Source organism: Myotis lucifugus, unplaced genomic scaffold (genome assembly GCF_000147115.1).
Source record: "Myotis lucifugus unplaced genomic scaffold, Myoluc2.0 scaffold_25, whole genome shotgun sequence".
Lineage (NCBI taxonomy): Eukaryota > Metazoa > Chordata > Mammalia > Chiroptera > Vespertilionidae > Myotis > Myotis lucifugus.
Window position 1 is genome coordinate 6070655 of NW_005871073.1, and position 12174 is coordinate 6082828.

At 35.5% G+C, this 12174-nt stretch overlaps 1 pseudogene; it reads left to right on the plus strand.

Moving 5' to 3' along the window:
- The first annotated feature begins 459 nt into the window (after positions 1 to 459).
- Positions 460 to 570, plus strand: LOC111825422 (annotated as a pseudogene).
- Positions 571 to 12174: the final 11604 nt, after the last annotated feature.

The following is a 12174-nucleotide window of genomic DNA, read 5'->3' on the forward strand; positions in this document are numbered from 1 at the left end:
TTATTCTTTTAAGAATGCAGTTTTTAACACCTCTAACTTCTATAATCTCTTTTGAAGAAATCTATGTAATAAGGGTCATGAGCACTTATAGCTTTCTTTTAGGATGCAATTACATTCATCCTAAAGTATAGAAAATAATTTTAAAAGTTGGATTCCATATATTCTTTTTAAAAAATCCTTACCCAAAGATATTTTTCCATTGATTTTTAGAGAGAGTGGAAGGGAACAGAGAGAGAGAAACAATGATGTGAGAGAAACACATGGATTGGTTGATTGGTTGCCTCCCACACCTCCTCTGACCAAGGCCAGGGATTGGGGTGGAGCCTGCAACTTGAGGTACCTGCCTTAGACCAGAATCATACCCAGACCTTTTAGTCCATAGGCCTACGCTCTTTCCACTGAGCCAAATTGGCAAGGGTGAATCCATGTATTCTTGAAGGACTAATGCCCTTCCTATCTAAGAAATTAACTTTCTGAAGAAAACTCTTTGTAAATGTCCTAGAGAAATATAGTGGCTTTCTGTTCACCCTTTGCAAGTGGAAAGGGTGGATCGTTCCTCTACTGACATATAGAAAAAAAAGAAATTAACTTTCTGAATAAGCACATAGTTTGAAGCATGCACACTGAGCAGTACGTAAGAAAGGAGGGCCGGCCTATCCTTCCTTGAATCAACCTTATTCATCACTGAGATGAGAGCAACCCATGTCATCACCTGAACATTTGCTTGAACACTGCTTCTCTGCATCATCACAAAAAGAAAATTAATCGAAATAATGGAATTACAAATACATGTACTTCCCATGTCAACATTAGCCAGATCTGTAGGTAAGTAGGTAGGTAAATAGAGAGCTAATTTATTTTATTACATAGATCTGTGTTTTTACAAACTGTGTTCTAAAGCAGAGCCCTAGGTTTATGGGGACTGTGAGTGGGATACAAAGACAAGGCAGAACAAAGTTGGTCTTACAAACACTCATTAATAATTCAAACAAAACTGGTTTATTTATTTATTTTTTGTTAATCCTCACCCTAGAATATTTTTTTCATTGATTTTTTTAGAGAGAGTGGAAGGGAGCGAGAGAGAGAGAGAAACATCGACGTGAGAGAGACACATGAATTGGTTGCCTCCCGAATGCATGCACCCCTACCACCACCACCAGGGCTGTGGATCAAGCCTGCAACCCAAGGTAAGTGAATCAAACCAGGGACCCTTCAGTCAGCAGGCCTACACTCTTCCCACTGAGCCAAACTGGCTAGGGCAAAACTGGCTTATTTTTAATTTTACAAAATATATTTTGCATGTTTGCATTTAATAAATCAGCTCCATAGCTAAAGTAACAATGTGGAAAACAGTTCTCTGACATCTTTCCCCTTTGAAACATTAACCTTGATTGCAGAAAATGTTTCTCAATGCAAAACAACATTCATCCTTGTCAGAAGATACCAAGTAAAGGCTGGCAACTAGTTCCTGCTTATTTAAATGGAGAGAGAGAAGAGATTCATTGCTTTATATCTGCTCACCACACACTGACTGCCTCTCCAGTACATACTAATGATGAGCTCTCTGCAACCATATAGTTTTTAAGACCATGATGAATATTTTCTGTTGCTAAATCTCTGGCACTGCATGAGGAATAGTGATAAGATATTTAGGATAGAGAAATCTTTCCACTTGCTGTTTTCCAAATTTTCATTAAAATTTATATATATGTATATATTTTACATAGCACTGACTTATTTTATCAGTTGGGGTTTTCTGTACCGAGCCTAAGTAAATTACTCTAGTTAACTAAAGCAAAAGGGAATGTATTGGCAGGATGTGGTGTAATTCACAGATTTTGAGTAACTGCTAAAAGCCAGGCTTCATAAAGGAAGAACCCAGAGAAGCTTCCTGAATCTAGGTAGTAGCAACATTAGAACTATCCCCCCACCTCATCCCCAAGTCATTTGTTCACTGGTTCTTTCTTACTGTTACACTAGAGTCAGTGCCTTGTTCCCTCAAAAGTCAGACTGCCCATTTGCACTCTGGATATCATTTCCTCTTATCTTCTCTATGACTAAACTTTGACAATTCAACACTTTCTAGGCCAGCACTCCCTTAATTTCTACCTCTGTCCACATTCCCCTCAGCATACAAGCATTCCTTAAAATACTCATCTTACAAAAACAAAACAAAACAAAAAACTTCTGGTATCATTCTGCCACCAGCGACCACTTTCTTATTATCTCACACATCAACACTTTGTAAAGGGACTGGTTGATTTTGCTATTTCACTTCCGCACATGGCATCCTTCATACTGCACTCCATTGCCTCAGGACAAAATGCTGCAGAAACCCCTTTTGTCAAGAATACTGTTAGTCTCTATCTTTGTCAAATCTGACGGTCACCTCCCTGACTGTGCTTTCCTTGGCCTCTGTGCAGCATTTAACCCTGGTGACCATGCCCATTTTATAGGAATACATTTTGTTTTTGTATCTGCTAGAAGGAATGTTCTTCCTATGTACCGGCTACTCCTTCCCAAGATCTTTTGCCAGCTTGTCATCTTCTGTTTGACTTCTAAGTGTTGAAGTGCCTCCTGGGCTGTGTCCTTGTCACCTCTTCACTATCTGCACACTCTCCATTCCTGACCCCCTTCACTTCTCTCATCAGTTACTTCACATGTCAATGAATCCCAAGTATCTCTCTGCAGCCCTGTCTTCTCCTCAGCTCAAGATGTGTATGCCCATTTGTCTATTTGACATCACATGCATGACCAATAACCATCTAAAACCTACCGTGTGAAAAACAGAATACTTACTAGTACACTGCTCCCATTCCCAACCAGATCTTTCTTCAGTCTTTTACACCCCAGTAAACCATACCACTCCATAACCAGTTGGCCAAGCCAAAACATACACACACACACACACACACACACACACACACACACACACAACACCTATGACATACATCTGATTCATTAGCAAATCTTATTGATCATACTTCTAAAACATACATAAAATGTATTCACTGTTTTCAGTCTCTGCTAAGACCACACAGAGAAAAACATGCCTATTTCTCACTTTCACTATTGCTATAAAGTCTCCTAAAATAGTTTTCATTTTTATATCTTTATTGCTTTTTTCTTTTCAAAATAAAAAAAATAGAAGTATTTATTTGTAGTATCACTCTTGTTTAAATCACTTCCAGTGATCACTTATGGGTATTTAAGAATAAAAATCATACTTTTATTTCTGGCTTTGGGCCTATGATGGTAATCCTACTACTTCTCTGACCTCATTTCATACTAGCTTTCCCTTGTTAGATCCACTGGTCTTCTTTTTATTGAAGGTACTAGAGAGTATTTTCTTTACGCTGAGTATTCTTGTCCACCAGATTCACACGGTTAGTCTTTCTATCTCGATAATTCATTAAATTCCTATCTTTTGTTGAGATTTTCGACATAAATAACAAATCCAAAGTCTCAGGCTTAACACACACACGGACACATAGACACACACACACATTTATCTACCACTCATATACAGTTCAATTTCACTCAGTGTGTGTGTGTGTGTAGTGGGCAGATTTGTTCCGCACCACAATGTGCTAAGGGGTTTCTTCTACTTAGTGGCTCCAACATCTTGGTAGGACCTGTAGATCTCCACCTGACCTCTCTGCATCTGGTCTACATCACATTTAGGGAAGAGAGTTTATGGGCCAGACCTAATGTATATTTCATCAATGTTTCTCCATGTTCCATTGGCCAGATCTCAGTCATATGGTCACATTAAAGACAAGAGAGGCTGGAAAATATGGCTTAGTGGTTTCCCCAGGGGAAAGAGGAAAATATGAATATTGGTGATTACCAGCAGTCCTTGACATACCACTTAACCAAGTAGTCACCCAGTAACATTTCTTCCTGTCACCTACTTTTAATTATTTACAAATCCCTTTGTACTACATTATAATTAATGGTTTACTTATTAGTACTAATCAGTCATGTATTATGTATTAATTAATATTTCTGTTGTTTCCCTTCAGAAGAACATAAGCTTCATAATGACAAAGCCCCGTCTGTATTGTTTTTTGCTGTACCTTTAATTCCTAGATCCAATTCATGATGTGCACATAGTAGTATCTTAGTAAATATCTTTATAAGTTAAGAGGGTCTTCCTTGTTTTATGCCCAAGATTAAAATAATACAGCTTGTTTGACAAATCCATGAACACTGTATATTAAGAGAGACAAATGCAATAGGACTTGTTTCCTTTATCCCTTTTAGTAACTTAGTGAAAAATAGGTTCAGAGCCAACTAAGCACTTCTGATTGAGTTAATTGGAAAAGTAGGCCAATAGTAGAGGCTGAATTTGGAGGTCTTCCTATTTCTAACAAAGTCACAATTTTTACATAGGGAGCCTCCATTGAAACAGAGCTGCATAGATCTCCTCTGTGATCCTTTTCTTAAAATACGTAGATCATTTCAGGATTAAGGTTTTTCTCTACCATAATTCATTTATTGTGTGTGTATTCCAGCTAGTTCCAATCTAGGCACAATTCTCTGTTCTAGGAAAAATGTGAGGGACCATGTACTTTACTAATTCTCTTTTTAAGGTTTTGGCCAATATATTTTGGAGTTTTTAATATCTGTACTGTAAAGTGTTAGTATCCATGAACCCCATGTTTAATAGTATCCAGTAAAAAATTAATAAGTCCCAGGCCAATTATTTATCAGATGTGAAGGAGATGGAATTTAAGCAAACAAATAAAACAAAACAACGCTGCTATAAAAAAGAAGGAATTCTTACCACTTGCAACAGCATGGATGGAACTGGAGAGCATTATGTTAAGCTAAATAAGCCAGTCAGAGAAAGCTAAATATCGCATGATCTCACTCATTTGTGGAATATAATGAATGACATATACTGATGAACAAAACATATCCAGAGACAGAGAAGCATCAATTCAACCATCAAACCTCAAAGGGAAAGCAGGGGAGGGTGAGGGTAAGGGAGAGAGATCAACCAAAGGACTTGTATGCAAGCATATAAGCCTAACCAATGGACACAGACAGCAAGAGGGTGAGGAGGCAATGGGGGGATAAGGACACATATATAATACCCTAATCAATAAAGAAAAAAAATAATACACCAAGAGATGTGATCTATACTTTTCTTCTCAAGAAATTAAAAACTGTAAAATTATTATGTCATTATATATGAGTCAAAAGAAAAATTTTTTTATCTTACTGAATATGTAACACCCAAATCCTGAAATTATAGTAAGTGAAAAAAAATTATTAGTCTTTAATAAGTAAAATGGTATATGTTATCATGTGCATATAAAAAGAGCTCAGGAGCCAAAGCCGGTTTGGCTCAGTGGATAGAGCGTCAGCCTGCGGACTGAAGGGTCCCGGGTTCGATTCCGGTCAAGGGCATGTGCCTGGGTTGCGGGCACATCCCCAGTGGGAGATGTGCAGGAGGCAGCTGATCGATGTTTCTCTCTCATCGATGTTTCTAGCTCTCTATCTCTCTCCTTTCCTCTCTGTAAAAAATCAATAAAATATATTTAAAAAAAAAAAGAGCTCAGGAATCTTTATATTGAAAAATGCAATATAGATACTTCACTATTTCCATTTTTAAGTTCCTATATTTCCCTCATATTCCCATTTTATATTGTAAATATTTTTAATGAAGCACAATTTGTAGAGGTTATTTGAATTGTAATGTCTCTAGGATTTGAAAAGGATTGTATTCTCATCCTAGTAATTGGTGTGTATAAAGGCTTTTTGGTGGTTTTAGTCTGTATTTTCCTTCATTATATGAGACAACCTTTAATGCAAAGTGATTCAATGAAGTTATTTTTGCAACTTTTCCCAAGTATTTTTTCACAATTTCATATTCTAGTAAGACATTTTTCTTTCTGGATCCAGAATCAAATAAGCATTTTTGAAAGTTAGAATTTATTTATTTTATTTTACAAATACCTTTATTTCATTTTTTTCTATTCTCAAAAAGCATGCAATAAAGGCAGACTACTCATTTTCCTTAAGTATACAGTGATAACTAAAACATAGTGTTTAATCTCAAAGACATAGTTTTGTTAGAAAGCCAAATAAAGAAGCCAAAGTTAAATTCTCAAAATATATAATAGAAGTGCATGCAAATTATTAGGAAGCTTGTTTAGTTTAGATCCAAATTACACTGTTTAGAAGGAGGAATGCTTGAATTAAATCCCGCCTGATGAGCAGAATTAACTGGACAGAATCTAGAAATAAAATACAATGCATGGGAAGGCGGTGATTTGTGAAATAGCACAGTAAATTCAGGTATGGTGAATATTTGAGTATTTCAGTGGGGAAAACTGAGTTACCTGAGAAGAGAAAGCTAAACATGACTAGATCAGAAAGGATTTTGTATTCCACATTAAGGAATTTGATTTTGTCTTCTAAGCAAATGCATTTGTAATTCACCAAATTTCAAAATGTCTAAAGTAATTTAAACATGGGGATTCCATAATCATATTTTAGTATGAGAGTTATCACTATTAAGGATTGAGGAATGGAATCTAATGAACAAATGAAGACCAATTAGAATGACTTATGGCTTTAATATTTTTGTAACATCGTGATTAAACTACTGCCTTTAATTTAAAACATAGTAATTCTAAATAATTAATAAAAATATTAACATGAAAAACAATAATCCATATGAACTAAAAATTTTAATGGATCAGAAATGAAAAATATCCAGCAATTTCACTTCTGAAGGGAAAAAAATTACTATGTTGAAGAGATATATGCTCCCCCATGTGTATTGCAGCATTATTTACAATAGCCAAGACATGGAAAAAACCTAAGTGCCCATCAACAGCAAAATTAATAAAGAAAATATTGTTTATATTTACACACACACACACACACACACACACACACACACACACACAAATGGAGTAGTATTCAGCCATAAAGAAATCCTGCATTTGCAACAACATGGATGGACCTTGAAGGAATTATGCTAAGTGAAAGACATCAGACAGAGAAAGACAAATACTGCATGATTTCACTTATACCTGGAATTAAAAAAAAGAGAGAGATATAGCCCAGACAGTGTGGCTCAGGGATTGAGCACTGACCTATGAACCAGGAAGTCACAATTTGATTCCTGGGCAAGGCACATCAGGTTGTGGGCTCAATCTCCAGTGTGGGGTATGTAGGAGGCAGCCAATCAATGATTCTCACTCATCATTGATGTTTCTATTTCTCTCTACCTCTCCCTTCCTCTCTGAAATCAATAAAAATAGATTTTTTAAAAGGAGAGCTAGATCATATTTGTGGTTACCAGAGTAACTGAGGCAGTGGAGGACAGAGATAGGAGAATTGTATAAAAGTAGTCAAATGGTTATAACTTCTAGTTATATTATAAATGGTACTTATTGAGGTTGTAATATACAACATGATTACTAATGACTGTAGGTAAGTTTTTGTATGGCATATTTGAAAGTTCTTAAGAGACTAGATCTTAAAAGTTCTCATCACTAGGAAAAAAAATTTTTTTTCTGTGTTCTTTTTATCTATATAGTATAATGGATGCTAACTAAACTTATTGTGGTAATATGTAAGTCAAGTTATTATGTGGTTAAGAAAGGAAGGAAGGAAGGAAGGAAGGAAGGAAGGAAGGAAGGAAGGAAGGAGAAATAAAGAGAAGGAAATGAAAAACAAACACAAAGGATAGTAATTAGGAATTTCCATATTGTCAGAGCCATTAAGTTCCCAGCAGAATTAATGAAAAAAATCTACAACAAAGTGCAATTTGCAGAACATCATGGGTAGATCAAAGATTCTAAAAGTTTTGAAAAGGGAAAAATAGAGTGAGTGTATGTATTGAGATGGCATCATACTTCTAAATAGAAAAATTACAAATTAAAAAAAATGGAGTGCTGCTTTAAACACAAAGGAAAAACAATTTTCAACTCAGAAAGCTTAATGAAAATTCTCAGTCAAGTTTGGATGCAAAATTATGACATTTTCAATCATTTAATGCACCTTTTATTGCTGCTGGGTACATGTTCACAAAATGAATAAAGAGAATAAAGCCAAGGGTCCAAGAAACAGAAGACCGAATATAGAAGAGACTAGACTACTTAGGGAGGAAGAGGAAAGCAAAAACAAAAAGACAGTTGATCAACATGCTTAGAGAGCAAAGGAGTCCAGTCTAGAAGGTATATATCCATTAAACAGATAGATCGAATAGATTACCTAATTAATGTCTTGCTCACCATCTTATTGGGAAATAAGGTTCTCTTAAATTTTACTGGTAACATATATATTGGCCTTTACAGTTTCTGAACAAAGCCAAAATATTTGCAGTGTCTTTATCCTATATCAAGTCTTACAGTTAGCAGCTCTCTGAGGATTCTTACACCCCTGCCCCCCCACCCCCATACACACACCTGTCCCTCATTCTTCCTGCCAAGGATGAAAAAATTACCTTAAAATGTGCCTGCATATGAACAAGGAAAGCAACCTCTAAAATAAAAGGCATAGTAGTTTCCTTGAGGCATAGGGATACCTGGAGTATAAAATAAGAAATGACTAAACCCAAATTGTAAAACTTTAGGCTATTGGCCCAAGGCAAAATGCACACCTCCCAACTGCCAAAAAATAATCTAGAAGGACTGGAATCCAGGTTCTTCTCCCTTCCCTCGGGGAACCATCACTAGCAAAAGCATAGTACTAAAGGAATAAAAGATGAACGCACAAGAAAAAGCACAAAACACCTGAGATCTACAAGCGCTAAGAAAGAAAGCCAGAAAATGTTATACTTTGCCTGTATCTATAAAAGCCTGGAGAAATTTTCAAAATAGAAAAAGATACCGCACTCAGAGTGTTAGGATACATCTTATGAAGAAAAAGGAGATGATAATATCTGAAAATATCAAAGTCAAGGAACTATCTAATTACTTCCAGAAGAACATCAGATAACAAAAATGAATAAGAGTTTTATTAATATCAAATTTCTCTATATAAATAAGAGGTGGCAGAAGAATAGTAAGTAAGGACCTTTAATTGCACACCTAGGAAAATAATCACATGCAGTTTAAAAAAATGGCAGACAAACAGGATCTGAGATGACTTATCAGAAAATGACTCTTTTTTTGGGGGGGGGGGGCAAATGTAAATAAGAAACTGTATTCTAGCAATAAAAATCAAATCTAGGAGAAAGGAAAATAAAGTACATGAGAACTAAGAATGAACAAAGATCATACTGAGGTAGTCTCTTCTCTAAAAAAGCAGTGACAAATAAGACCAAGTAGCCATGATTTCTCAAAACTCAAATTGCTGGTGATTGCACTGTAGGGAAGGAAAACCTTTCCATTCTACTCTTCTAGGTTCTTTGGCTGGTTAAATTGGCACATGACAGATTAACCAGAGGAAAACTAACCTCATACTATAGGGGCCCCACAACGACACAAGAGGCGAAAGGACTGTCAGGTGATTTAGGCATCCTGAGCTAAGAAGAGCCGGCAAGAATCTGGGAATTCAAAAGGAAAAAAGTCAGTGCACAGGAAGATGGGAAAAGCAAACATTTGATAAACAAGTTTACCATGCCAGGCATAGACAATGGGACAGAGAAAACTTTGAACAAGCTTGCCCTGTGGGTTGCCCTCAGCTGACTACACCTACCTGGCAGATACTTTTTGTAGTTATATCCTTTTCAAAAACTGATGAAATAAGTAGAAAAAAAAGCAAAGGAATGGGAAATTGAATTATATGAATAATTTTCTTAAACTACCAGTTATAAGGAGAACAAAAACCCATAAACTGAAAATACAAATTTTTCTTGAGCAAACACAAAACAGTCATGAAAATCAAAAATTCATCAAGCTAGTAAGCCTAACATATTCCCATAATCAATATCATAAAAACTGTTTTCTCTCTATAATATAATAAAATTAGGAAGCAATGGCAAATCATGGCTTAAAACTGCTCATATGTCTAAAATGTAAATAATACTTGAAATATAAAATTTACTATCATATGCTTAGAGGCTAATAACAGTGAAATATTTATAGCTTAAAATAGTGAAATAAAGAATACAGCCTTGCTATACATTTTTATTTGACTTGTTAGACAATACGAAAGCTTAAAAATCATTAAGAAAACAAAAAATAAAGACAAATAAAGAAGTAAAATGACCTGAAGAATAGCATGGATAAAAATAGAAAAGTAAAAATAGATAACAAATTAGAGAAGTAGAACAATAAAAATTGGTATGTCTAATATACAAATGCTAGTTCCTTGAACAGAGTATTTAAGGCAAATAAATCTCCCACAAATTTAAAGAAAATGGAAAAAATATTCAAATAAATAACCAAATATAAAATAAGGTAAATTATTACACACATTATAGTTTAAAAAATTGTAAAAAAACATAAAAAGCTAAAAATAATACTATCTCAGTCTGTTTGAGCTGCTATAACAGAGTATCATAGATAGCTCACAAACCACAGACATTTATTTCTCATTGTTCTGGATGCTGGAAACTCCAGCAGATTGAGGAGCCGAGGAGAGCCTTTCCTGGTCCAATGATGGCTATATACTTGCTGTGTCCTCACATGGCAGAAAAGGTGAGAGATCTCTTTGGGGTCTTTTAAAAGAGCAGTATTCTGTTAATGAAAGTTCCACCCTCATGGACCAACCACTTCCCAAAGATCCCACATAGAGAAAAGCTGCACGGTGAAAGTAGAGCATAAAGCCTGAGAAAAACTCCTAGAAACCTAGGCCCCTACAGAGGCATCATTAGCCATGTGGGAGGCATGTGGTACACTGAAGGTAAGCATAGTAACAGTAAACCCAAACCTAGGTCATCTGACTAGGTGAACTCAAATGCCAACAAAACAGCTTGACAAAAGCAACAAGCCCAATTCCAGACTTCATGTACCTTCCCGAGTCACGTCTGTCTAGTCCCGTGGTGTCCGCTATTCAATTAAAATTAGACACAGACCAAAAAAGGGGGGGAGGGAGTGAAGTGGGGAACAGGGCCCATTGTCAAGAGAAAACCATACTTTAGTGGTCAAATTTATATTAAAATTGGACTCTATTTTCTATCCTTGAGTATTTTTTCTCTCAGAAGTGTGATTTCTGTATGAGCAACATGAGCATTATCTTGTAACTTGTTTAAAATGCAAATTGTCAGGCTCCCTCTGAGGTTTATTGAATCAGAAACTCTTGGGTGGGGACCCAGTAAAATGTTTTAACAAGCTCTCCAGGATATTAATTTACATAGACGTTTGAGAGACATCATAGTAGAGGAATCACTAAGCCAGTCTACAATTATTTCCTTGAAACTTTAAATTTGTTCAAGGAGAGAGAAAGGGTTGTATTAATATTGACACGTGCCAATCTATACAAATTCTTGTGGGATCTGAATGAGAAAGATTTTTTTTCCCATTTTATCCTCTTGGGCTTTTCTCATCTCAGCTGAAAATCCTATTAGCTTCATAAAGAGAAAGCTTATGGTGGCTACTGAGCCTCCACTGGCACATGTGACAGATCTGACTGGTCTATCACAGATAATATTGGAGAACTTTGATCTGATTTTTCAATAAAACTTATTTTTAAAAGATTAACTGTATGATTCCTTCACAACACAATTTACTAATGGGAGATAGAACATTTTAAAAATGAAATAAGTGTTACACAAATCTGTCCTCGGTTTTGGATTTCCCTCTAAAATTTAATAATGGTCTCTTTCTAAGGCACTTACTAGTGTTATAAGTACTAGAGATTGCTCATAATATTTAACATCTGGAACATATGCTAGCAGACGAGCAGCATCTCACAGTAACTCATCAATCATGATATAAAAGTGCTTACTGCACCATTTCATGAGCTCAAGTGGAGTATATTTCATTTTCACTCAGTCAAAAATAGAGACAGAGATAAAATAAACAAAAAATAGTAGCATCTGAATAGAAATGTATGCAATTAAATATACTAACTTGATCAAATAAAAGAATGATTAGCATTCTGCATCAACTTTTATATTGGAGACAGTGTATAATAGAGAAGGATGCTATTTAAGACTTAGAAAAATGTCTTCTCATTCATGAAAAATTAGTGCAGTATTTGTCAGTCATCCCTACATATTAGCCATTCATCCTAACAAAACAGTCTTACAGAAATATTCAG